Source organism: Notechis scutatus, chromosome 1 (genome assembly GCF_049901735.1).
Source record: "Notechis scutatus isolate UNSWTSFEM ecotype Mainland chromosome 1, rNotScu1.2, whole genome shotgun sequence".
Taxonomy (NCBI): Eukaryota; Metazoa; Chordata; class Lepidosauria; order Squamata; family Elapidae; genus Notechis; species Notechis scutatus.
Window position 1 is genome coordinate 35,381,813 of NC_142009.1, and position 27,963 is coordinate 35,409,775.

Here is a 27,963-nt window from a genome sequence, read left to right on the forward strand (position 1 = left end):
CATGATTTGCTTTTCCAAAAGGCAACTAGACTTTCTTGTTTTTTTTCCTTGAAAATGTTTTGCTTCTCAGATGAGGATCTCCATAGACATAACCCATGAAACCTAGGTAAATAATACACCTCAATCATTGAATCACATCATGAGTTGAGCATGATTAATCAGCTGGCCTAAATGTCCAGGGAAACATACAGTTCTTCAGAACTATATGAGAGTCTAATTAGGAGTAAAGCCATCTGGATCTCTGATAGGATCTATTCCACAAGGCAGGAGCTACTACAGAGAAGGCACATCTCCAGGATTCAACATGATGATACAGTTTGATAGGATGGACAAGAGCAGGGCTGTCAAACTCCTGGCCCATGGGCTGGATGCATCACAGGCTGGCCATGCCCAGGCTCGGTTTAGTGAAGCGGAAAGAAAGTCCCGATACGTCATGTGATGCCTCCATGATGATGTGAGTTTGACACCCCTGGACTAGACCATTCCCTTTCTACTAAAGCAGATACAATGGGAATATGGAGGCTCAGCAAGTATCCAGTCTCTATGGTATGTATGGCTTTATAGATGATAATCAGCACCTTGAATCACGCCCCAAAGCCTAATGGAAGCCAGTGCAGCTCAGAACAGCAGTGTTATATAGGTATGCCATGTCAATTCTTGCAGATAAATTAGATAGGAAACATGACTAGTTGTGTTAATTCTACTTTATTGTAATGCTACAATTAATAGAATCTTCAAAGGTACAGATTTCCCAATGCCACTTCTGCTTCTTGATTGCCTAACCAACTAGGGCAGGTTTCTAAATTTCTTTCTGTGACCATTAATCCAGTGGTGGCTACCCCACTCCAGTCTGATGGTTTCCTAAGCAGCATCTCTTCCCCTTTTTCCTCAAGGTCTCCCGCATATTCCATAACATACCAAGATGCACCTGCTACTGCCCAATAACTTCATTCTGGACCAGCTACAGTTTCCAAATGTACATCAGGAGAAGCTCTAAGTAAGGCATATTACAGTAATCCAAATGAGAGTAATTAAAAAAATATATAAATCAACATGAGCAAAGCCTTCCAGCCCACAAACAGAATCAATTGGTACACAAGTTGAACCTTGCTGCTCATGTCACCCTCACCTGAGCATAAATGGAAGTAGCTTATGCTCAGTCCCAGGAATTTGCAGCAGCTAGTAAATATAAAAACCTACTTACTGATATCTTGAAGAGGCTTTACTTTGATAGAATGGGCAGGATTGGACTAGATGGGCCTAGAACTGCAACTGAAATGGTAGAAGACAATTTCTCATCTAGAGATCTAGTACTCTGTATCACCCCTCATTCTGCTGTTCTGTCTAGCTCCATCAGCCTGTTCCGTGTTTCCTAGTACCTGCTTGCAGCACCCTCCTGCTCCCCTGTGCCACCCCCCCACATTCCTTGCCTATGATTCCCACCTCTTCTCTTAACAATCCTCAAAGTCTTGGGGTTACGATAGTGCAATGGCAATTAGAACTGCTGGGATTTCTCATAGCTAAGTGATGCAGTCACATGATGTTGTGCTTTATGACCACTTGGCTTAGTAATGCAAGTTCTGGATCCAATTGCTTTCATAATTAAAGTACTACCAATATTTAATTTTAGTCCCTTTTTTTTTCCACTTTGCTCCTTGACTTTTTTTACTCGGGCTTACAGATCCTTTGCATTTTCATCTATCAGGATAGTTTCATCAGCATAGCTCAGGTTATTGATGTATCTTCATCCAGTTATAAAATATTAATTTTCTTCTGATACAGCTTCCCTTAATATTTATTCAATTTTAGGTTGAATAAATAATTGTCTTGCACCTTTGCCAACTTGGAGCCAGACTGTTTCACCATGTTCTGTCTGTACTGTGGCTTCCTGACCCGTATATAAATTTCTCATAAAGACATTGAGATATTCTGGGACCCTATTTTTCGGAGTACTTTCCACAGCTTGACGTGATTGACCCAAAGTTTTTTCTCTAATTAATAAAACATATACTGACTTCTTTTTGGCATTCTTTGGCTTTTCAGTTACTCTCTTGTATTCTTCAGCCTTTTCTTTAGCCAACTTGAACATCTGGCATCTCTTTTTCTATGTGGGGCTCTAATCTGCATTATATGATCATAAGCATTATTTTGCTGGCATGTGAGATTAAGGATATTGTATTGATAGATTGCATACCCTGTTTAATCTTTTTGAGGGGGTTGAGTATTGGAATGTAAACTGGCCTCTTTCAATCAGTTAGCATTCCTCAGAATTGCTGGTAGAGCTTGGTTAGAACCTTTACTGACTCTTTTTCTATTGCCTGTCATGTTTCAGTGGGTATTCAATCTCTTTCTATAGACTTCCAATTTGATAATGGCTAGAGTGTTGACTTAACTTTATCTTCTAGTATTAGAAGTTATTAAATGCAATATTTATTTTATTTATTTATTTATTTATTTGATTTGCCAATTGTTTACAAGATAATAAGTATAAATGTATACATAGTTGTGAATACATGAAATGGTTACATATAAGAAAAATAAAAGAATAGGAGAAACAATAGGACAGGGACGGTAGGCACGTTGGTGCGCTTTATGCACGCCCCTACAGACCTCTTAGGAAAGGGGTGAGGTCAATAGTAGACAGTCTAAGGTTAAAGTTTTTGGGGTTTGGGGAAGAAACTACAGAGTCGGGTAGAGTATTCCAGACATTGACCACTCTATTGCTGAAGTCGTATTTCCTGCAATCAAGTTTGGTGCGGTTTACTTTGAGTTTGTATCTATTGTGTGCTCTTGTGTTGTTATGGTTGAAGCTGAAGTATTCATTGACAGGTAGGACATTGCAATGTATGATTTTGTATACCATGCTTAAGTCAGACCGAAGACGGCGTAATTCAAGGTTTTCTAGTTCTAGAATTTCAAGTCTGGTGGCATAAGGTATTCTACAGCGAGTAGAGGAGTGGAGAACTCTTCTTGTGAAATATTTCTGGACTTTCTCAATTGTGCTAATATCAGATACGTAGTGTGGATTCCAGACTGATGAACTGTATTCGAGTATTGGTCTAGCAAATGTTTTGTATGCTCTGGTTAGTAGTGTGATATTACCAGAGAAAAAGCTACGTAGGATTAGGTTAACAACTCTTAATGCCTTTTTGGCTATGTAGTTGCAGTGTGCTCTAGCACTTAGATCATTAGAGGTGAGTATTCCAAGGTCCTTTACAGAGCTTGGGTCATCAACAAGATCTTGACTATTCAGCTTGTATTTTATTTTCTGATTTTTTTGCCAATATGTAAGACAGAGCATTTATTTGTTGAGATTTGAAGTTGCCATTTGTTTGACCATTCGGATACATAGTCAAGATCTTTTTGAAGGGTAGCAGTATTGTCTGTGGTATTGAACAGCTTTACGTCATCAGCGAAGAGAACGCAATTGCTCTTAATATGATCACAGAGGTCGTTTATGTAGAGTATGAAGAGAGTTGGTCCTAGAACACTGCCTTGGGGAACACCACTATTGACAGGTACTGGATTTGATAGGACGCTCCCGATTTTGACCATTTGTTGTCTGTTTGACAGGAATGCTTCTATCCAGTTATTCAGTTGTCCAGAGATACCATAGGATTTTATTTTTAGGAGTAGTTTGTCGTGGTACCACTGAATCAAAGGCTTTACAGAAGTCTATGTAGATTGCGTCTATTGTTTTGCCCTGGTCGAGTTGTGTCGTCCATATGTTTTTGCAGTGTAAGAGTTGCAGATTACAGGATAGTTTTTTCCTGAAACCAAATTGTTTATTGGAGAGTAGGTTATTTGTCTCTAAGTGAAGGATGATGGATTGGTTAATAATTGATTCCATGACTTTACAGGTGACACAGCATAAGGAGATTGGCCTGTAGTTTTCAACTAGGCTTGGGTCCCCTTTTTGAAGATGGGGATGACTGTGGCTTGTGACCATAGGTTAGGCAAGGAGCTGGTTCTGAAAGATTTTTCAAAGATTATGCTTAGATTTTTCAAAGATTTTTCAAAGATTATGCTATGGCAGTGGATAGCTTTCTTAAGAAGTAGGCACATATTCCATCCGGTCCAATAGATAGAGATGGTTTTAGGTTGCGTATTGCTTTTTCAACATTGTCTTCTGTGAAATCGATATGTATTAGATCATTGTTGTTATCTGTGGTACGGCTAGGAAATATTGGGCATGATCCATTGCTGTTTACAAATACTGAGCCGAAGAATGTGTTAAAGATGTTGGCTTTAATGGTGTCGTCGTTGCAGTCTTTACCATCAGGTCCTATCAAGGGAGGGATGGACCTTGAGTCTTTTAGTTTGTTGTTTACAAAATTGTAAAAAGCGCGGGTGGAATTGGTGCTTAGAAGGTTTTCCTCTTGTTTAATGTGATAATTGGTGCATTCGGTCTTTATCTGGTGGCATAGATTTTTGTATCGGTTTTTGAAATTGGCAACGTGACCAGATTTGTTTTTCCGCCAGAGTGATCTCTTTTGGATTGAAGTTTCCTTATTGATATGGGTAATCTGCTTTTTTGTTTTGTTTTGGGAGTTGTTGTTGGTACATATAGTTTGATGACTCTTTTGACTTCAAGTAAAAATATGTTATAATGGTCTTCAACGGTATTGCATCCAGTGAATAGAGATTGCCAATCAAGGGATGAGAGATCATTGTCTATAAGATCATAGTTGCCTTTTTTGAAGTTACAATAGGGGATTACATCATTGTGGTGATTTTTGTGTGGATGTATGTTGAGACAAAAGTCGATCATATTGTGGTCACTACTGGAAAAGGGTTCTTTAGATTGTATTCCGTGGATTAGGTTCAAACTGTTGCAGAAGATGAGATCGAGGCAGTTGTTTAGTCTAGTGTTGTTGGTTACTAGTTGTTCCAGTCCCAGATTTGTAATAGCATTGTAGAAGGTTGTGTGTATGATTTCAGTTGTACAATCATTTAGGGTCCAGTTAATATGAGGTAGATTGAAATCACCAAGAAGGATAAAAGGGTATGGGCAGGATGCAGCCCATGTTAGTAATGTATTTAGCTTGTTTACATGTTCGATGTCATAATCAGGTGCTCTGTAACATAGTAAGAATCGAATTGTGATATTTGAGGATAGTTCACAGATGATGGTTTCAGGAAGGGCAAACTCCTGGGTAACTTGGATATTTTTTAGATGTAAGGATTTTTTATAGAATATAGCAACTCCACCTCCTCGACGATTTTCACGATCTGATCTGTAAACATGATAGTCTCTTACTGTGGTAATGGAGTCGGGAGAGATGCATTGAGCCATGTTTCACAGACAAATATAATGTCGAAGTTAGCCATATTTAGGAGGAAGAGAAATTCAGGTATTTTATTCACGAGGCTTCTTGCATTGAGTAGTTTGCATTTAAGGCCGGCAGTAGTTGGAATTGAGGTAGTTGGGGCGTGCGTGCCTAGTCTTGGGTGATGGTGGATGGGTTGAGGTAGGGTTGTGGTTGAGGGTAAAAGCTGAGTATTGGGTTGAGTGGTTTACTTTTGATACAGTCAGCATGGTAGTCAATGTACAGGTCCTTCTCTCCATTATCTAGACGGTTTTTGAGTTCGATGCGGAGTGCACGGGAGCGGGCACGTTGCTGTATGGATAAGGTATCTTGGATGTGGACATCTTTAGTGTACAGTATTTCAGTATACTCCTTCCATCTTTATTTGATCTCTTTTGAATATGTTATATCCATCAGAACCCTTCGTTCTGATGTTTTTTTTATAAATGTAAAAGATAAAAGTCTTATACAAAGTCCAGTTTCCAAACTTTATGAATCTACATTTGCCAACCCCAGCTGAAAACAATTCTAGGAATTCTTTTCCCTTTATAAATGCAGTGATGGGAAAGCATCATAATCATACTTGTATATGCATATGCTTTTAGTTACTACATGTGCATGTGTATTGATTTTTTTTAATATTTTGATTTTGAAAAGTCAGAGCAACATAAGAAGACTTTAAATCAATATCAGATTATGTTCCTCATTTCCATTTCTTGTAACAACACTACATTACTGCAATGATGTGATAGGTATGAGTCTATACAACAACTTTAATGCATATAATGACATTAGACTAGAAAGATCAAATACTCAGGGGAGTCAGTATGGAACTACTATATGGTTAGAATATTGACTTAAAACTGGGGAAACTCATCATTTTCATTTTCTTAAGTCAAGGTTTAGCTCTCAGTAACAGTGGAGGACACTGTCTTGGCAGTAAGATCAGAGCAAGAATCAACTGCTGTGTGCAGTGGAAAGGTCCACAGCTTCATCTGCTGAACAACAGGCAAACTTCTTCATAATCACACCAGAAATTTATTTTCCTTTTTTCCCCACTGCTGGCAAATTAGCAAAACAAAACTACTAGCTTCAAAAACCCAGCAAAACTGAAAGGCCTGCTAAAATGATTCCAGGAAGAGGGCACAACTTTGCCTCTTACTGTTACATACCTGTTGTGCCTCATTTTCCCACAATCCTCAGAAAATATTCTGTTTAATTGTCCTGCAGCACGAGTTTTGTGTAAAAACAATAACAACTGATTGCTCTTGAACATTAAGTGAAACAAATACTGGGGCAGGAGTGGTGATGGAGGAATATGAATTATTTGTCTCCATATGTATAACTTCCAACTGTCCCAGTAGGAGAGAGTATATATGTGTCAGACAGAGAGAGAGAGAGAGAGCTAGCTCAGAATTGAAGTGGATGCTTTCTGAGTTTGACTGTGCTCTTTGAGCACCAAGGAGAGCTTATATTTTATTTTATGAATCATTTCAGGATCCTCTCATTGGCCTTACCACTGATGAATTTGTTTACATGGCCAAATCTCTTTGTATTCTTACTATCCTATCTTGATAAGAATGAATATTTGTTTTTCTTTCTATAATTGGAAAGATGGGAATTTAGAAATTGGAAATCTGCATCTAATCTAGCAGATACAACAGCTGTGGCCGTAGCTGATACACATCATGCCTAAAATAGCTCGCTTGCAAATACAAAAGATTTGTATGTGTTATGAAAATATAGTTGCAGCAGATTGATTGGTAGATGGTTGCTTAAATTATGTCATGTATTGTTTTAAATGTAATAAAGAGGAAGCTTACTTGTCAGCTTTTTTCAAACGCAAACTACATTTAAACAATTTTTTTTTAAAAAAGAGACACCTTAAATCTATAAGCATCCCAGTGACAGGAATAATAACAGTTGTTTAGGAGATGTAGTATTTCTAAAGGCCAGATTCTAGGTCACTGAAACATAAGTAAATAAGTTTGTATGCATTGCGGGTTGTGGGATTTATGCTTTTGTGTCATCTTTTTTGTGCCTTTCCCTATCTCTGCTCCATATCAATGCACAGTAGCAGTCATGGAAAATATAATGCCTGGCACCAGAATATGGAGCAAGTGATTACATACTACGGAAAGAGACTTCAGCACAGATGCTATTTATAGCAATGGTTTGATCTTTCACTCAATCCTTAGTTCTACCCAAGTATTGTGGCCTTGATCCAGAATGCACATTCTCAGAAAGTTGTTAAGACATGGTAAAGGCAAAGGAACCCAGCCCCTTTTTCCATTTTGTCATTTTATCATTGATTCTTACATGTATGCGAATGACTGTGCAACCTTTATGGACTTACATATTCTGGTTGGCTGTGCTAGAAATATTGAGGGATGTGGAAGATTACATTATTGATAGCCTGTGGCAATTTCCACATTTCAAAACTCATTTAGAAATTAATGTGTTTTTACATTTCCTTGTTGAATTGAGTTTTGAACTAATGATTGCCCAGGCTGTATGTTTCCCTAGCTCTTGGATTTTTAAATAATAACGATTTATAAATTGAGATTTATTTTTAACCCAAAAAAGTATGTTATATTAATATTGTCAACTAAGAAACAGGTATTCTCTTCGTAAATTCAAACAATTACACTGAACAGCACAATCTGACAGGACAATAAAGCCTTACCCATGTGGATAATTTAATCCCATCTTTCCAATTGCTTGCTTGACTCCCTATACTTCAAGCTGGTATTATTATCAAACTATTGCAATGCTTTTTTTAAGAAATTGTCTAACATTTCATCCTCCTTAATTTAAATCAATTAAATCCAGGCCCCTCTGAAATAATAAAGAAGCCACCCTGCCTTTTCCTCATTCCATCCTCAGTGTTTTCCCTCAACATCTGATGGAAAGGGAATTTTGGATTTGCTGCAGCTTGTGGAAGAATACCAAGAAACTGACCATTCTGAAAATAGTGAGGAAAACTTATTACAAAAAATGCAAAATCATTGTGAGCACACAAAGTAACAACAGTAAACTTGGCAACAATACAGAAGAGGTTTGTCATTGCTGCATTCCAGGACATTTTTCAACTTCCCAGTTTGATTCTACTGTTTAAGTCCGAAACAGGTCTGATCCTCTTTACTCTTTTCAGATTAACCATGTTGAGTTGGAGCTGCCAGCTACTAAAGGTCGTGTTATCTGTCTCAATATTTCATAGGAAGGAGCTAAGAGTAACAGAGAATGTATTATCCAAGCCCCTTTTGTAAGATCTTGGGAAAGATTAGATTACTGTCTGGAACTTCATTATACAACAATATTTTCCTTACTTTGTAGTAGCAGTTTATGGTCTTGCAGAGTTACTTGCAGTCACTGAAGAATGACCCCATCTCTAAATATGAGTGGAAAAGCACACCCTTAAATATTACTGCCTATATGATTCTTATTCCAAGGGTGCTATACCCCCCAATAAGCCCAATCATGCAATCCATCATTCATATGTATTCGACTTTTTATAAATGTGGCAATGAAGTCCTGGACAGAGTGGTTATACAATTAGATCACAATCGGGGATTAAGATATAAAGTCTGTAAACGTAAAAGGGATTGGATCTTCTCCAACTTGATACCACCACCACTGCCCCCCTGCCACCTCCAGCATTTGGAGAGAAAAAATAGAGAAAGAAAATGAGTGTGTGTTCGTGTATAATTTTTCTATTTTGCCTCCCAAATTATTTAAACTTCTGAATTTTATTACTGCAATCTTGGAATCACAATGTTTATCTGGCTCTTGTAACAAGAATAGAATAGTTAATATTGTAACAGTTAAACATTAATTACAGCAAGATGTATATTCAGCTATTTAAAGAATTGATGAAAATAGTTTGAAAAAACAGCAAAAATAATTATTTCTCCACAAAATCCTGAAATATTTTTCTTGTAGGCATTGGCTTCTATCTCAATCCACCCACAGGCCTTCTGTTTCCCATTAATACTGTTAATTTCCCATTTAGCTGAAGAAGTGAAAGGCTGGAGTAGTAAACATCCTTTTAAAATTTCACAGCCATTTTCTGCAATTTCATTAGAACTATCCATTAGAACTATCACAACTAATGCGGATCTGTAATTTCACATTCTTGTTTGTAGTAGGCGTTGCCTATTTCTACTCCTTCCATTTTAGATGTTTGCTGGAGAAATGCTAACAACGAAGCTTACTTAAAACAGGGATTCTTTCTCTCATCACCCTCCCCACCCTCAAAGGCGCTCAAAAGTTTTCTGGAGCTGTTTAGATAATAGCTTCAATAAAAAGAGAAAGGATGCTCTATTCAGAGGGCTTTAATTCAACAGGAAGATTTGTGGGAAGGGCAGAAAGTAAAATGGCATGAAAAGGAGAAAGGAGTACACGTCCAAATTAGCAATGCCAAATTACTAATCACTATTGATCACATATAAGTGCCAGTTTGGCACTGTAAAGAGGCAGACAAAGAATCAGGTACTTAATAAATAGATGCCTGGACAGTAAAAGGTGAACTAAGGGAGGTGTGTGTGATAATTCTGGTTATATTACTGGCAGAAGACAGACATCATTCTTGGTTATCCATACTTTTTCACTTTACTTAGGCTTTTTATTTGTTTGTTTGTTGGATAGTTAGGGAGTTTTTTATAGGTGTAGCCTTGCAGCTTTCAGTCAAAACTCAAGAACTTGATTTAAAAGTGATGGAGTCCTCATGGCATCCGATAAAACCATGTGGCAAAATACTGTACAATTATTTTTTTTATACATACACTTGGTTCATATGTCATACATAGTTTTAAATGTGGTTTATAAAACAAATTACAACTAATAACACAAATAATATTCAGTCACAAACAACCTTTTATATAATACTAATTCATAAATCTTTATGACTAGATTCCAGGAATATACTAAGCCAAATCATCAAGTCACATTATGATTTAGAACAGTGATGGCTAACCTATGACACGCATGTCACTTGTAACACGCCGAGGCACTTTGACTGACACGCCTGTTGGTGTGGGGAAAACCTGCACATTTAGAGGCTGCCTGTGCTCTGCTCCAATCCCTGCTCCCTGCTTGTTGCGTGGAGGCGTGGTGTCACCGCTGCCGCAAGATCTTTGCAGCAGAGAACCAGTTTTAACCGCCATAAACTGAGGTTTGTCAGTTTCATTACCTCAGGAACGCTACAAGAGGAAAGGAGATCCATGAGGTTCACAGCCCTGTAAGGTGGCCTTCCGATCCCCACATCCTGCACCTGCAGCCCTGAGACCAGGGAGACGGGTTTCACAGCCCTGTGTGATCATCCCAGCCCAGTCCGTCATAAACCAAATTATTGATATTTCTTGAAGTGACACACGACCCGAGGAAGGCTACACTTTTTCCCGATTTTCGACACACCAAGCTGAAAAGGTTAGCCATCACTGATTTAGAATGATGTATGAATCCAGTGTACATATGTATTTTTACAAAGAGCATTCAGAACTGACTGGCGTAGCTGAAATTACATTGTTAAGTACTTATGGACAATGAGAAAGAAAAAGAAATATCAAAGAGAAATCTATTTTTGCTTTATTGATTAAACAAAGCTTTTAAGTCTGTGGATCACAGCAAATTATGGGTAGCTATCTCATCTGCTTATTGAAAAAATGTTATGATGTCCAGGAAGCAATAGTTAGAACAGAATATAGAGGGACTAGCAGGTCCAAAATGTGAAAAGAATGTACCAACCTTGTATTTATTTAATGTATGTAATAGAAAGTGCTGGATTAAAAGCAAGAGAAATTTGAATAAAAATTGCTGGAAAAGCTATTTACCTCAGAATTTCTTTTTAAGGTGAAAGAAGAGATAGAACATAGAATAATAGAGTTGGAAGGGACCTTGGAGGTCTTCTAGCCCAACCCCCTGCTCAAGCAGGAGACCCTATACCATTTCAGATAAATGATTGTCCAGTGTTGTTGTTTTTTGAAAGCCTCCAGTGATAGAGCACCCACATCTTCTGAAGGTAAGAGGCAAAAGCCTTTCTCAATAAAGTGGAATATTTACAGCTAAGGGTTGAAATGAGGGGTGCTTGGTGCACTCTGAACTTAGTTGTTTTCTTGCAGATATTTCATTACCTAAACTAGCTAACATCATCTGTGCTACAACTTATGATGTTACCTAGTTTGGGTAATGAAACGTCTGCAAGAAAACAATCAAGCTCAGAGAGCACCAAGAACCTCTTAAAAGCCTGTCTACTATTCAGTATTAAAAAAAATGCCAATAGTCAAAGCATATATAATACAATTATATGGAGGTGATTTTGCAGTGGTACAGGCTCTGTTGTCCTAACTCAAAGATTCTCAAGAATGGTGACTGTAGCCATAAAGCAAAGAAACATCTGTTTGGGTGGGGGGATCTTAATTAATGGCAGATCTTAATTAATTTAATTAATTAAAAAAACATTAAAGGCAGCAATATCACACTGATAACAAATATACATATCACCAAATCCTTGTTTTTCCAGTTTTAATATGGCTTTGAAAACAGCCATCAGAAAGACTAAGCAAACAAAAATGAATTATTTTCAACTGTGGTGATGGAGAAAATTATTAAGAAAACCTAGACCACTACAAGAATTTAATAGCAGCCTGCTCACTGTAAGCACAAATAATGAAACTAAAGCTTAAATATGTTGTACACTATATGAAGGCATGAGTCATAAAGAATGACCGCAATACTTGAAAAAATCAAAGTTAACTGGAAAAAGAGCCAACAGGCAACAAGATGGCTATTTATTGTCACAGATAATGCAAGGTGAGCTTACATGAATTTATTGAAGCAGTTATGGATAGATGCTGATGAAATAGCATCCTTTGGGTGACAAACGAACAAGAGTGTAGTTAATAAATGAATATTGTAATATTGTATAGCATACAATGTTAACATACTAGCATAGCATACAATATTAAGATTGTTTTAGAAATCCAAGATCTGATAAGACCTGGTCTTCAGATGTTGTCAAATTGATATCCTTCATCACTGATCATGCTATTTGGTAGAGCTGGAAAATATAGTTCAGCAAGACCTCTCACAGCAAAAACTCCTCACTTTGTGCTTATTTCATTTTCTGTAAGCCCGCTTAAATATTATTTTAATACAATGCATAGTTGCAACTTAAACCATTATTTCCATTAATCAGAGTTCTGAGGTCTGCAGTAGAGAATATAAATAGTGGCTAAGCCTGTTTCTTAGTTGTGACAAGCACAAATGTGAATCTACAGTTAATTTTAGCAACATGCTGTCAAACATCCATAATAACAAGCTTCTTAAAATGCTTCTCACCAGTGTCTACTTGTGGTACAAGTAATCCTGGAGATTTCCAGGTGGCAAAGATTTATCAGGCAGTGGAATTGGATATAAGGAAAGTATATACAAAAAGTATCAGATATGCAATGACTAAAAGAGAGGTCAAGTTTTTGTATATCCACCAAAACATAGCTATGTTTTAAAGTGCATCTTGGTGCCCATTCTGGGGGAAAAGAATCTTAGAGATGTAAATAAAGCAATGGAACAGGATATATAACCCTAAACTGACTTTCACCGATCTGAAATATCTTTCAAGTAGTTTTCTTATACCCAGTTATTATTAGTATTATTATTTATTTAGTGTATGTCATGTACTCCTCATACATTAAATAAATAACAATATGTATACTGAGAGTATTTGCACCAAGACAAATTCCTTGAGTGTCCAACCACACTTGGCCAATAAAGAATTCTATCTATATCTATCTAACTGGACATAAGAAAACTACTTGAAAGATATTTCAGACTGGCCCAAGTCAGTTTAGCAGAAGAAACCTAAGAAAGTTCATGGTCTCAGATTGACTGTAAATTCTCCCAGTGAATGCAAACTACAGGTAATTCTCAACTTATGACCATTGAAAGTTATGAGAGCACTGAAAAGGGTCACACTTACGACCATTGTAGTGTCTCACAGTCACATGATCAAAATTAAGGTGAGGTCAGACCCGAAGAACGACACGTGAAGTTACTTTTGAGTAGGTTATTTAATATTTTGACCTACAGACAGAATCTTGCCGGACTAAAGCAAAGTAACTATAGATACACTCTGTGAACTGCTAGGGATTGTCTTAGTTCTTTTCCTGCCTACCAGGCTTTCCTAGCTCTGTTACCTCTTTGCCCTCTGGGAAGCAGTCTCTCCTTCCTGGGACTCCAGATTACATTCCACCACAGGGTGTATTTATGACAGTTGCAGCATCCTGGGGTCATATGGATTGGCATTTGTAAGCTTTCCAGGAGGCTTCTGACAAGCAATCTCAATGGGGAAAACTGAATTTGTTTAATGATGCCATGATTTGCTTAATGATGGCATTTGCTTAAGAACCATCCATTTAATGACCATGACAAAAAGGGGTGTTGGGCATGACTCCGTTAACAACCTCATTATTAGCAATGAAAGTTGTGGTGGTCCCAATCAAGGTTGTATTTTAGCCACCTTTTGTTCAGCAACCATTCAAAGTTATGGTGACATTGAATGAATTGTACTTACTCCCAGTCTTTGAAGTTACAATGATTGCAGGACCCTTGCAGCCACCAAATCAAAATTTGGGCAGTTGGCAGCCATCCCCATTTTTGACCATAGGGTGCTTTAACTCTCCCCACCCACCTATCTCCCACCGATCTCTGCCCTTTTAGCTGCCCTGCATAGTATCGCTCTTTGGCAGTGACAGTAGCACTAAGGTAGAGACCTGGATTACCTTCAGTAATCTTAGTCACCCTTTGCCTCTACTTCAGCCCCAGTGCCACTTGCTACAGAGAGTTGTTGCCTCAACCCACTGTTTTCCAAATTGTGAATGCCATTCTTGCGATGATTTGGAAAGTCTCAGGAGCTTTCTGAAGGTTTTCCAAAGCATTATGAGCATGGTGTGTGCAATTTGGAGAACAGTGCATGTTATTTGGAGAATGACGGGAGCAGACTGGTAAGAAAACCTAGGATGGTCAGCAGCTGCCTCATATAGGGCTAAGCTATGCACACCTCATCAGCAGTGGGAGGAAGATAGTGAAGAGAATTCCATTAATCATGTTTATTTTCTAGACTATATGCGATATCTAGGAATAAAAAAAAATAAAAAATTGCTTAGAATTTAAATCACCTTTAAAAATTATAAAATTATAAAAAGTAGAGTGGGACAGTAGGAGATAATACAGGAGTGGGATTCTACCGGTTCGGGCGAACCGGATGTTAAAGTTACAACTGGTTTGCCGAACTGGTATTTCAACTGACTGACTGGCCCCGCCTCTCCTGCCCCTCCCCTCCCAGGAGTCTTCACGTGTCTTATTTTCGATGGAGGTAAGTGCAGGCTCTGCATGGAGGCTTTGGGAGGGGGGAAAATGGGCCTTCTGGTAGTCCGGAAAGGGCCTGTTTCTGGCTTCCGGAGAGCCTCCAGAGCCCTGGGGAGGCCATTTTCACCTTCCCAGAGGCCTGGGGGAGGCCTCTGAACCCTTGGGAGGGAAAAACGGCCTCCCCCAGACTCTGGAGGCCCACCAGAAGCTGGAAACAGGAAGTTCCTGTAGGCCCCGCCCACCATGGCCCCACCCACCCAGCAACCAGGCAGCGAACCGGTTGCTGGGATTTTTTAATCCCACCCCTGAGATGATGATAAAGGAGATGACCATGATGAGGATTAATGCCTGTAACGACATACAAGGGATCTCAATTATAAACAAGGACCCTTAGAACTGAACTGATAATGTAAGGAGTGAGAGGATTATTATAACGTTTCTAGCTTTCACTAGTTTCTAGCTCAGCAAAAAATAACCACTGTGATCACATAAGGAGGTTGTCATTATTTATACTTACGATTATAAAATAACCTTATTTTCCTATTGCTCTCATGGGTCACAATTATTGCAATAGATAATATTCAAGTCAATTCACAATAGTACACAATGAAGGTACTTATATAATATAAACATGAAAGAAAATTATTGCTTTTATTTGTGATTCTGTGATGTATATGTTTTGTTTTAAAGAAATAACAATATGGATTATTTTGTCCAAAACCTGCTGTTTTGTATTGCCACACTAGATGTCAGTCTTCCAGCACGGTCCATGAGATATTTCTCACATTCTAGATTGTTCTTTCATCCAATTTTTCAGACAAACATCAGACAGGGCCTTCTGAAAAGTCTACAAAATAAAGGACTAATTAGAGCTTTTAAGATTGGCATCCCAATTCAGAATATATTTGTTGCCGAATCAGCTGCCATTCAGTTTCCACCTATTCCAATGTATAATCTTTCTATGAAGAACCCTGAAAGAATCATATTAAAAACAAGAGTTAAGACTTGGATTTAATTAAGACCATGACACCTCTATTTCAAATATGAAACCCCATCCTCCGTGTTCTCTGATATAACCAGCACAGTAGTGCATCGTTTTTGTGGGTAACACAACTTTTAAAAGGAAGACAAAAATCTCTCCTATCTAATGTATTTGAAATTGCAAATTATTAAGCATAAATCCATGTTAAATTATTACTGGACATTTCTGTTTCTCAGAGAAAGATGTAGTTCTATGAAGAGGAACTGGGTATGACATAATCCCGAACTCCTCTTCATAGAATTACATCTTTGAATAACATCAGATGAATTAAAATTAAATGTATCAGATCCAAGAATTAGACAGTTTGAGGACTTGATGAGTTATTTTGCTACTCGAGGCAAGGATGATATCCTCAGGCCATTCCACATATAAAAACAACAACTGGAAGATGAATCTTTTTCACCCTGGGTCAGTGTCCTCTACCACAGGGGTCCCCAACCTCCAGCCCATGGACTAGCACTGGGCCGCAGCATGCCAGAAACCAGGCCATAACAAACAAGTGAAGCCCCATCTGTGGGATGCAGGCAGCATGCGAAACCACACCATGGAAAAACCTGTCTCATGGAACTGGTCCCTGGTGCTCAAACAGCTGGGGGGCTCTGCTCTACCATATAATACTTTACAATTCTGTACTGTATATCTCTCTCTCAATCTGGTTAGGGCCTGTCCGGATAGCCATGAAAAGGGAAGTCAGGAACTAAAGCTGGGAATCAGAATCTAAGACCAGGATGAAGTGCATCAGAGCAAGTTTATTTTTATTTTTTTAATTTGATTTGTCAATCGCTTATAAGATAATAGGTATAAGTATAAACATGCGTAAGAATACAAGAAATAGGTACGAATAAATGGGGACAATAGGACAGGGACGGGAGGCTCAATAGTGCACTTATGCACGCCCCTTTAATTATACCAATGTTGTCCAGGCAAGGTCCCAGATCAAACCCAAATAGCTTTTTTTAACCTTCCCTGTTCAAATGAGACTACTTCAGTGAACAGAAGAAAATCAGAAGCTACATGTACTCCAGTCTCCAGAAGACACCCCAAGTTGCAGTTTTGCAGATCACTATGGGGAAAGGAAACTCCTGGTTTCACTTCTAGTAAGATTGATAGTACTCTGACTACCAGTGATAGAACTGGTAGTACAAATAGTGCTTGTGACATTTCCACAAAACGGAGATTCCAAACAGCTTGTTAGAATAAAGGTTTTTCCAGGGGAAACTCTGACATTGCTTCTTGTCTTTCCTTGATTATGGCACAGTGCTCCTTGAGCTTTTTTGCCAATGTTTCTATATTGGACTGTAGAAAAATAAAGCTGAGGGCAGGAGGAGAGAGACTCACCCTAACAGCTCTTCCTTCCTGGCTTCCTATTGACTTTGCTTGGGGGAAGCCATCAAGGAAGGTAGCAAACAGTGATTGTGTGATTCTGGAATGCTGCAACTTAAGTGTCTTAAGTGCAAATTGAATGCCACCCAAATTTTGCTACCCAAACTTTCATCACCATCACAGTTTTGGATAGTCATTGACCATAACTCAAGGACTATCTATATAGTATTGTGGCAAGATGCATGCTAGCTTTGGCATGGCATCTTGATTCTGGGTTTGGGGCATAAGAGAGCTTGCATGCTTTTATCATCTGATTTATTTACTAAGGCTACTCAGTTTCTTATGTTATGGAAGTTCACACATTATACTGAGCCACAATATACCTCCTTAGTTGATGTGTTCTTAGCTCAGCCAGAATATCTCATTCTGACCTTCCCCATGAGTTGTGATCAATATTAGTGGCTGTCCTTATAGTGTGAGATAACTTCCTTTGTACATCACCCATTATATCTTGTCTGTGTGACAAAGTAAAGTGTGACAAAGATAGTAAATAAAATGTTCTGCTTTGGGAATTTTTGAAAAGACTCTTTTAGCATACATCCCTCTTCTACTCTGAAAATAATGGATTTATTTATTAGATATTTAAATAAGTTATATTTAAATATCTAATAAATTAATTCATTAAAAACATAGAAGTATATGAGAACCAATTTGGTCTAGTGGTTAAAGACACCAGGCTAGAAAGTGGAACGCCATGAGTTTCAGTGCCGCCTTAGCCCTGAAAGCAGTTGATGATTTTGGGCCAGTCACTCTCTTGGCCCATGCATTTCACAAGGTGGTTGTAGGAAAAATAGGAGGTGGAAGGTATGTTAGAGAAGTTTGCTTCTATGAGCTATTTGTATAAATAATAAAGACAATAAATAAACAAACAAACACACACACACACACACGCACACGCACACACATGTTAATCTTGTCCTGTGGTGTACCAGGTGGGAACAGTCTGTTTTCTGGTTGCAGACAATAAGGGGCTACTGTTGAATATGATGTGGAGGGAGGCTAGCAGTAGATGTAGCACTGGGTCACTGTTACTGGTATGCTGATCAGCTGTTTGGCAGTTGTTGGCCGGGTGCAGATACAACAGACGAAAAGATTTTGATCACCTGCTGTTTTCTTAGTACCAATTTTCAAAAATGGTTTGCCATTGCCTTCTTCCAAGCACTGGCTTCATCTCCTAGTTTCTGTCTTGGTGCCTTTAACCACTACACCAAACTGGCTCTTAGTGATAGAGGAAGGTTTTTTTTTAAAAAAAAACCATCTGTTCTGGATGACAAATATGCTACTGTTAAAAATATCCCACTGTTTGTGACCATATTGGCTGAAATATAATTTTTGGTAGCTGCTGATACCATCTAATGCTTTTTTAATGGACACTGTTCCCCCTCTTTTATGCAGTGGTACTAATGTCAAGGAAGCTAATTTGTCCTCGATTTACAGTCATTCATTTAGTGATTGTTCAAAGTTACAACAGAACTGAAACAAATGAATTATGACCAGTCCTCACACTTACATCTGATGTAGCATCCCCACATGGTGCTATGATCAAAATCCGAGTGCTTTGCAATCGGCATGTTTTTATGGTGGTTGCAGTGTCCTGGGGTGATGTGATCACCATTTGCAACTTTCCCAGCTAGCTTCCAACAAGTGCAGTCAGTGGGAGAAGCCAAATTCGCTTAACAATCATGTGATTCACTTAAATACAATGATTTGCATAACAACCATGGGGAAAAATAATGTCTGATTTCATGATACCTCTAAGATGTGGAAACAAAACCTTATTGGGCACACCTCATTTAGCAACCATCTTTCTTAGCAATGAAATTTCTGGCCCCAATGGTGAATGTGACCATATGTGAGGACTACCTATAAATCAAAATTAGTTAAGAAACAACTATAGCAGACATCCTTAATTGCATAATTCTACTCATTAAGAGAAACATACACCTCTGTTATTTTCCTACCTACCTATCCACCGACCCATCTACCTGTGTCATTATAGGATGCCCAGCAGTTTTCTGCAAGTTATGAATAAAATAAAGTCTCTCATGTATTACATTCTGAAACAGACAGAAGCTATTTCTGGCACCATTTTTGTCTTATTCCTCACTGCCATCATCTGTTCTTGCCTGTATAGTAATTGGCCTGGATGGTTATAGCATCTAATAAAACTTTCCATGTCTTTGAGGCATCATGAATCAGACGTTACGTCATGGCATCCTGGAGAAACTTGACTGATTTTGCTGCAGTTGGATTCTATAGCAGAGGGAACAAATGAGTTCAAGAATAATGTGGGAAAAATTAGAAAGGCAAATGAAGGGTAGCAACTTCATTTGAAACAAGATACTTGCAAAGAATATTAAAAATTACTGAAAAATATAGATGCTTTAATATGAAATGAAACACCTTTCAATAATATCCTGAAATTTCTGAGAGCTACTAAAGAAGCTGAACAAAATACAAGCAAATCAAAGGTGAACGTTGTTTGGAATTATTTTTTGATAGATTGTCTCCTGGAAACATGTAGGTCATTGTTTCTGGAAAGAATAACAGTAGGATCTTCAAGCCAATCTTATTACACCCACTTGTTTAGCAGTGAAAAATTATCCTTTTTTCTGATGGGCCTTTGCGGACACACAGCAATGAAAACAAGATGGTTCAGTTCCCAAGAGGATTTATCCATCTGTTCTTAGCTGTGTTTCATTCTTCCTGCCACATTTCAACATGCCTGCATGAATATGGACTCAAACAATGTGTGAACTGGGTAGTTGATAGAAATAACTAACAGCAGTTCATGTCATCATGGAAACATAACTTTTTTTTGAGTGATATATTCCTTTATATCAGGCATGTTTAATCTGAGGTCCCAGTGCCATATGGCCTTCAGTGGTTGGCAAAAACAATAACTTTGATGTGAAGTAATTTTCTTGCATGGATTTTCTTGCAACTGATGTCACAAACAACTGCAAAAAATGTAAATAGAATTTGTTTTTAAAGTTGAAAGTTCAATAAAATTTATTTTTTTAAAAAAGGAAAATTATCATTTAATTATAGCTGGTGCTCGACTTACAACCACAATGGAGCCCAAAATTTCTATTGCTAAGTGAGACATTTGTTAAGTGATTTTACAACCTTTCTTGCCATCGTTGTTAAGTGAATCAATGCATTTCTTAAATAAGTCACAAGGTTGTTAAGTGAATTTGGCTTCCTCATTAACTTTGGTTGTCAGAAGGTCACAAAAGGTAATCACATAACCCCACAACACTGCAGTTGTCATAAATATGAATCAGTTGCCAAGTGTTTGAATTTTGACCACATTATCATAGGGATGCTGCAACAGAGGCAGGTGTGAAAAATGGCGTAAGTCACATTTTTCAGTACCATTGTAACCGGTGGTGGGATTCAAATTTTTTTACTGCCGGTTCTATGGGCGTGCCTTGGTGGGCCTGGTGTGGCTTGATGGGTGTGGTTTGGTGGGTGTGGCAGGGGAAGGATGCTGTAAAATCTCCATTCCCTCCCCATCCTACTAACCTGCTTTCCAGCTCCATTCTCCTGTACAGGGCAACAAAAGAGGACCCAGCCGATCAGCTGGGACTCGGGAGGCAGAGAATAGATGGGGTCAGAGCCAGTCAGAGGTGGTATTTGCCAGTTCTCCAAACTACTCAAAATTTCCGCTACCTCTGATTATAACTGAATGGCCTGTTGTAAGTTGAGGACTACCTGCACTTTCAAACTGTAAATTTAATTTTAATTCAATTACATTTAAAAAATAAATGTCATGATAAATCACGTGATACTGCCATGACGACATGAGTTTGACAACCCTGGTCTAGTGCATTACATGTCTTTCACTAGCTCTCAGAAATTATGATAAATATTGTGCCTTCTGCCATCTGTATACATACCTATATCATATATATGCATCATGCCATGTAGAAATATATGATATGTATTATATATGATGGCAACATCACAGAGCTTGTGATGGTTTGTGAAGTGCATGTTTTATAACTTTGCAAAGAAATGTGTATCAAGTAAATTTACATCCCTCTTTCCAAGTAAATATACTTAGATTTCCATCTATGCTAACTGTAGGGGGAGAGATATCAAGATTTTTAAGAAGCAAAGTGTTCATTTGACCTCTCATTCCCCACCTCTTCAACTTCTTACGGTATTGTTTCATAAGGCACTGCTGTTTCGTACTAAAGGTGCTTTCTTTTAAAAGGCAATTGGACTTTCTCTCATCCAAGAAGCGAAGCATCTTCTAGCAAAACAAGAAAGTCCAGTTGCCTTTTGAAAGAAAGCACCTTTGGGACAACCATGATGTGGATGACTTAGAATCTCCATGGACACTGCTGTTTTGTTGGCCACTAAAGTCACTGGCCTGGAAACAGGAGAGGACTTGCCAATCCTAAGTACTGAAACAACTCTTGGGGCTATGTTTTTAATTGATATTTTTTATGAGAGTGTCTGCTTTCAAAATGATTCAGAGGAAATCCTTTGAACTTCATGCAAGCATAGCTCTTCGTTAAAGAAGCACTCTCCTTTTTTTCAGGCTTTCATATGAGCCTGAAAAAATGAAGCAGTTTGAAGTCTATTCAGTGGCTTTTGAAGGAATATAGAACAAACAAAATGAGTATGTGCTTAATGGAGATGGAATAGCATTGAAGTCACTGATTGTGTAGGTGAATTGAAATTGGTCCAAGACACATTGTTCAGTTTAGTTCAGTGTTTGGAGCTATTGTGAATGGTTGTTTGAAACAGCAGGTGCTGTGATGGTTCTACATATTTTTTCTTCTTCTATAACCTCTTTAATAAAAATAAAATAAAATAAAATGTAGACCTAATTGGAAAGATTGGAAAGATAGTGACTGTGAGATGTAAAATAGATTGGTGATCTAAAAAAAGGAGCTCTTACTCTGTGCCATCTGTTTCTTCCTTTTTAAATGAATACTGAATGAAGGAATTCAGTTAAAAGAATGGCTTGAGGCAAAGGTCAACAGCATAATCCTATTAAAAATATATGCAATTTTAAAAAAAATTAAGACAGCAGGTTACTAATTCTCACCAGATTTTAACATTCTCATAAACACGGAAATTTATAGCATCTTTATTTTGTATTTAACTATAAACATACAGAAGTATGATAGGAAGTAAATGTGGTGCCTACCTCATAGCAAAAGTAGCTCTTAGGAAAAATAATCAAATAAGCTTCATATTCCTGTCACTTTGATGGACAGTCCCCAACCATCCAGACACAATACAGTGATCTATTAATGTCAGTATTCTCATCCTGAGAGTATAGAGAGGAAGCAACCTTTTCACTTTCAACCTCTTCCTAAGTGACTTTCATGTTTCAGCTACACACAGTCTTCTGCTCTTGCATAAATTTTATAAGGATGGATGAAAAAAGTGAGTTTTTTGAGCCACGTCCAAGAGGAACTGTCTCTTTTTATAAAGCTTTTGAAGAAAGATGGCTTGCCATATCAGTATTTAATCTTTATGTGCTTATTTGGTGAAAGATAGTACAGATGGCAGGGAAGGAGGGATGTGATATTTCCAGAGTACCCCTTGAACTCTTTTCAAGGACTTTCCACTCAGATACCTGCCAGTTTTCTCCTCTTACCTTTTATAACATTTGTTTTGTTTTGTTTTTCATTCCAAAGCATGAGCCAGTCATAGCATTCACTTTATCTAGGTTTTCCATTATCTGTGGGCACTGGAATGCCAGGAATCCAGCACAGGACTTCCGCATGTACTTCACCACAGTAAATCTAACTAACTCATTTTTTCAATTTAGCTGACTTCCTTGGGACTGCAAACAAAATAAGCAGGATTCAAAATAATAAAGAAATAATAGCAACGATACCAATGTCAAAATAATAGTTATTTCCTGATATTTTAATTTGTCAGGACACAGTGTTTTATATCCAGTAGCTAAGAGCAAATACTAATGTCATATGATGATGTAGATCTTGTAATATCTGGCTTTATATTCTTTCTATAAGCAGATTATAAATGGCAAGGTGTATACATTCTTTTTGCAAGCATCAGATTCCCAGCAAGCAATTTATGTGATCCCTTAAGACTGCAAATCAGTTTTGGCTATTTCCAGTCCTGACAACATATCCATTGTTTTTGCTTCAGTGGAGAAGACAGCTCTAGATTTGCAAAGAAATGAATGCCCCAATTTATGCTCCAATGAAATTTAAAAATTGTTTGAGGTCTACCACAGCATGTGCAGTCTTTTATGAGTTTCAAACCATGTATCTATCCTGGTGTAGTTCTATATTTTTTACTTAGTTAAAACATTTACGGTATATAGCCACCCATATTGAATGAAAATATGAATGGTTCACAAACTCTTGTTACAGGTGATCGGTTTCTTACACATAGTGGAAGTTTATCTTCATATTGTGTAAGTCTACATAGTCATTAAAATTGGAATTAGCTTTTCCAGTGAGGCCCAATTAATAATGTGATGTTTTATGGATTTGCATCCTTGTAAACAAACCTATAAAGTTATAATCTTTCAGTATTTCTAATTAACTTGCTGGCAGAAGAAACTCAAAGACATTTTGCTGCTTGAACTAAAGACCAAGATGTACCTCCCCATTCTATTTACAAAAAGTAATTGAACTGGCAGTTGAATCTTACTTCAATACTTCTGATGAAACAGTTATCTTGACTGGATTTAACAATGTTATATAGGTTTGGAACAAAAGCTAGCAAATGCAGCCTATATAGTTTTTTTCTCCCAGCATGCAGAATTCTGTTTGTTTGGTTTTTTCTGTTCCAGTCAGCCCTTGACACCTGAGACGCTCCTCACTCTTAAGAATAATAATTTTAAATTCATCAACATGCTATTCCATATCATCGATGGCTGCTGAGCTGGTGTTTTTGTAGGATGTAGGATATGCTATATCTTTTCTCTTCCTTGAGTATATTCAGTATAATTGCTTGATGCTTCCACTCCACAGACCAAAAGCTCTGGCAAAGTAATGGCTTATGTACTTAACAAGGTTTTGACTATGGACCCAAACACTTTAAAAAAATCTCAGGGGACCTCACTCTTCAGAGTACTTTGAAATAATTCAACATGAAACATAAAGAAAACCAGATGTGTATATAAAAGAGTCAGCACGTTTAGACTAAAGAACATAAAAATATCAGAGTTCTTTCCTATTCCTTTGAGCCATACCCAGCAAAACTGTACTATATTAAAACTACAACATTGAAAGTTTCTCCAGAGAACTCTTTTAACAGCAGGCTCTTTGTCAGTTTTTGTGATTGTAATTTTTCCCATCAGGCATGGGAAGTCATGTGAATGTACCATGTTCCTTGTCTGCTTCCCTTTTTAGTTTTTTGAGATAGCATATCTTTACATTAAACTACGAATGCATTTACAATGAATGTGGTAGTACCCTAATTTAGCTGGTTTTGAGAAGGGACTATGGGAACATTCCACTATCAGTGATTAGCAGTTTTGATAATTGTCTGCCACATTCTGAATCATCATCACCATGTCTTAAATACTAGCTGTCAATGGGCTGCAGTGGAAGAAAATTATCAGCTGTCCAAATGCTTGTGAACTTACTAAATGTATCAGGTTGATCACTGTGGGACACGGAATTCTAATCATCACCACCATATTTATTTGTGTGTGCATGCTTTCTGTCCGAGGGAGAAGAATCAAACCCAACCAAATAAAAGGATAGAATGCCTGTTGTCCTTTAGCCAGTCATCATTAGAGATTTTAAATGGAGGATTCTTTTCCTGAATACTCCACATTTAAAATTGAATCCTGAATTTAAGTCCCAGGGCAAAAGAGTTAACCAAGCATATTCATGCAAAATTGCTACTGAACTTTTCAGTAGCAATTTCAGGACTTCCCTGAAAAATGCTGGGGATTGCTTTATATCAGTGATGCCTCCCTTTCACCAAAATACTAGTGCTAAACACATGCAGATTAATATTTATTTCTATTTCTCCTTCTGATGGCTAACTTCTGCAAAATCTTTCCACGAGGTCCATTCAAATAGAATAAAACTTACTGGGGTTGAGATGTTTTGGTTTATCTAGCAGTGTATTTTGCATACTTCTTCCCCCACTTTAAAGAATATAATTTTCATTCCAATATTTTAGTGTTTAAAATAGATTTCACATTGCAGTGTTTTTTTTTACATCTTCCTTGGGCTTTAAAATAAGGTCAGAGGTTCAGAAGCTTGTAGTTGAAATTCAGACATAAATTTAGACCATACTTTATAAGCTTTTATTTTTGTAACAGTATTCAAGAGAGATAGCCCAGAGTAATGTATTTTTATTGCTAAAGAAAAAGAATAATCATATCAGTTTTATACCAGTATCTTTGTATTCCAGGGAAATATATTTTTACAAGTCGATGTACATACAAACGTAATATGCTAAAAATTCAATTATTGTATTACACCCAGGCTTCTGTCTCTCAAAAAATTCAAATGCCATAAATACCCTCCCTCAAATTAAAGATAGTATGGTCTATCTATTGGATAGTTCTAGGCCTCAATATCAATATCCTGAAGGATAAAAGATAAAGCTCATCTAATATAATGATGCAAGCTATTCCATGGTGAGGGGCGATCATTAAGGATGTCATCTTCTGACACTTGATTTCCCAAGTAATAGGTATCCCCAATATCATCTCCTGGTTAGACTGGAAAAGGGACAGATTCTATCTGAAAAAAACAACATGTTTTAAGGACATTAACTAACAAAGTCTTGGAAAAGTGACAGAATGGTGAGAAGTCTACCTCAACATGTTTAGTGCAAACAGGTAAAGATTCAAGAGAATTGTGAAAGAAAATGTCAAATATTTGTCAAAAAAAGAAGAATCAAGAAAGTAGAAATAGAAGCCAACAGCGAGAAAAACACAGGGCCTTTTTCAACAGAAACTAGTCACGGTGGCTGTAGGTTTCTCCTGCATTGCAGAACCTATGAAGAGCTGTCCATTGTTTTAGCTGATATCTACAAAGCTTTCCTAATTCTTAATTCAATTAGTTACATAGTTATACTCTATGTTTGTCAACCAATCTTCCTAGATTTTAATGTTCTGGTATGCTAGAGTGTGTGCTACGCTACTCAGTCCTTTTCTGTAATCACAGCCTTTTAAAGCGATGTATTATTTTATTTTGAGTTTTTAAAATACAGTAATCACACCAGGAGTTCTTGAATGTGTTAGTTACATATTACAAATCTTGAAAAAAATAAATCATTTTCTATCACAGAACATGAATTGCACAGCAGAAAATAAAGTGGAGCAAGCAAACAATCCTATTTAATAATCCATTTACGAAGAACACAATTCAGTTTATCCATGGGGATATGAGTAATTTTTATAAAAAGCTTGTGGTATGCATAATTCCTTCATGTGACATGAACTACACTTTCTCTTTTTCTATTTTTCTCAATGCTTTTTTTTTTTTTTTTGCCATCCCATAAAAGTACTTTCAGTTTTTCCTATTTTTCACTAGCACCACAGGATACCACAGTGCTGGGTTCCTGAATATGAACCCTTTGTTCTTTTTCTGTCAGATGTTTCCAGTTCCGAAGTTCAATTCTTGGTCTGTTCTCTCCCCTCAGACTGCAGAAAAACTAAAATAATTTAATTAAATTCCAGAATTATGAAATAATTAAGTGTTGGGCATAATCTTAATGACATTCTCAGAAAACATGATAACTCTATATTGAACCTATAGTGTGTGGGTATATTGCAAATCCTTCAATAGCGACTTAAATTTTACAAGGGCTTGGAAGTTCAGGCAGAATCAAGAGGTGGAGCCTGGGATAAAACAGTTACCAAAATTGCCCATATGATTACAGGTTGGCTGTACTAATAATATAATATAAGCAGTGAGGAATGTTGTTGTTCTTTGTTGTTGTTGTTGTTGTTGTTGTTGTTGTTGTTATGACTCAGAAACCGTCCAAGAAGCATAACTCTCTCTGCATCTTATGCCTTTCTTTGTTTGGGGAAATGCTGCATTCATGTTAAGTTAAGGTGATTTACAATCTCTGAGCTTCAATCTTGCCACCTGTTTTCTCAGTTTTTAGTATAAACAAAAGATTTAAGACGCTATTTATCTATTTTTGCTAAATGGGTGATTGTGGCTTTCATCGTAGCATAGACAGACATATATTGACTTGAAGAGCCTTGGCAAATGGATACAGGTAGTCTTTGATGTAAAACAATTCATTTAGTGACCATTTGAAGTTACAACAGCACTGAAAGGTGTGACATGACCATTTTACAATTGCTGTAGTATACCCATGATCATGTGATCAAAATTCATATGCTTGGCGTCAGATTCACATTTATGACCATTGCAGTATCCCCAGAGTCATGTAATCATCTTTTGCTACTTTTTAACAAGCAAAGTCAATGGGGAAGCCAAATTCATCTAACAACTGTGTTACTAACTTAACAACTGTGGCAAGAAAGGTTATAAAATGCAAAGCTGCCAAAGCTCACTTTACAAATGTCTCACTTGACAACAGAAATTTTGGGCTCAATTGTGATTGTACATTGTGCTTTTACAGGTAAGCAGCGGTGTTGATTCCTTTCAAACTATGATTCTTGCCGCTTCTCTCTAAATGGGCAATTATCTTCAAAGACTTGAGAGAAAGCATTGAAATCTTAGGTAAAATCTGAGGCAGTGTTTCTCAACCTTGGAACTTTAAGATATATGGACTTCAACTTCCAGAATTCCCCAATCTGAGAATTCTGGGAGTTGAAGTTCACACATCTTAAAACTGCCAAGGTTTAAAAACATTTATCTAAAACACTGATCTGTCCCAAAGATATTTTTTCAAGAGGCAACTGGCCTGTCTTGTTTT

At 37.4% G+C, this 27,963-nt stretch overlaps 2 protein-coding genes and 1 long non-coding RNA gene across 4 annotated transcripts in view; 2 read left to right on the forward strand and 1 right to left on the reverse strand.

The window, feature by feature from the left end:
- The window catches only part of LOC148132745 (uncharacterized), a 110,320-nt gene that overhangs the window by 24,901 nt on the left and 57,456 nt on the right, over nucleotides 1–27,963 (reverse strand). The window lies entirely within an intron of this gene.
- Nucleotides 1–27,963, forward strand: part of CIMIP6 (ciliary microtubule inner protein 6) — a 75,871-nt gene that overhangs the window by 15,350 nt on the left and 32,558 nt on the right. The window contains exon 1 of one of the 2 annotated variants that reach the window (XM_087960909.1): nucleotides 11,157–11,328. The exons of the other annotated variant lie outside the window; for it this stretch is intronic. The gene's annotated coding sequence lies outside the window, so the exon portion shown is untranslated. Of the gene's footprint in view, nucleotides 1–11,156; nucleotides 11,329–27,963 lie in introns of those variants that run through there. 2 annotated transcript variants of the gene reach the window in all.
- Nucleotides 1–27,963, forward strand: part of ACYP2 (acylphosphatase 2) — a 45,438-nt gene that overhangs the window by 15,350 nt on the left and 2,125 nt on the right. The gene's annotated exons all lie outside the window — the stretch shown is intronic.